Source organism: Mirounga angustirostris, unplaced genomic scaffold (genome assembly GCF_029215605.1).
Source record: "Mirounga angustirostris isolate CCGP_5_RB_7025 unplaced genomic scaffold, mMirAng1.0.hap1 SCAF_6, whole genome shotgun sequence".
NCBI lineage: Eukaryota > Metazoa > Chordata > Mammalia > Carnivora > Phocidae > Mirounga > Mirounga angustirostris.
Window position 1 is genome coordinate 119,520,217 of NW_026991714.1, and position 812 is coordinate 119,521,028.

Sequence of the window (812 nt, forward strand, 5' to 3'; positions counted from 1 at the left end):
TATCTGTATTCATGTTACGTTGATATAAAGAAAATAATTTCAGTGAGGAAAAGGACACCATGCTGAGAGAGAGTCATATTTATTTATTATATTTATTAAATGAGAAAAATCAGCATCATTTTAATGGATGTAAGACATTGGATAAAATTTAAAATCCACTCCTGGTTTTGAAAATGATAAAAACCCATAGCAAGGGGCGCCTGGGTGGCTCAGTCAGTTAAGCGACTGCCTTTGGCTCAGGTCATGATCCTGGAGTCCCTGGATCGAGTCCCGCATCGGGCTCCCTGCTTGGCAGGGAGTCTGCTTCTCCCTCTGACCCTCCCCCCTCTCATGTGCTCTCTGTCTCTCTCATTCTCTCTGTCTCAAATAAATAAATAAAATCTTTAAAAAAAAAAACAAAAACAAAAAACCCATAGCAAAACACCAGTAGAATATCTCACACACACACGCACACACACATGTATGTCCATATATATCTTTATATATTGTATGTATTGAGCATGATGGCTCTAAAAGCATTTTTGTCTGACTTCCCCTTGAGCAATTTGATGGATTAGCCGACTCCGTGCCCTCTGTAAAATGATGCCGCGGCCACTGAGCCCACACGTGAGTCTGCCACTTGCTCGAGCACCAGCTTGCTTCTGCCCTCAGCCCACCTGGATTCACCAACAGTTAATGTGCGTTTATTCACCAGTCTGTTTATGCCATTGTGGTTAGCATTGTAAAGTTATATACAATACGTTAACTAAATGTTACAAAAACTGTTGCACTATGAAGGACAAAAAAGGAATTCCCGGGAAATCCAAGTTCAT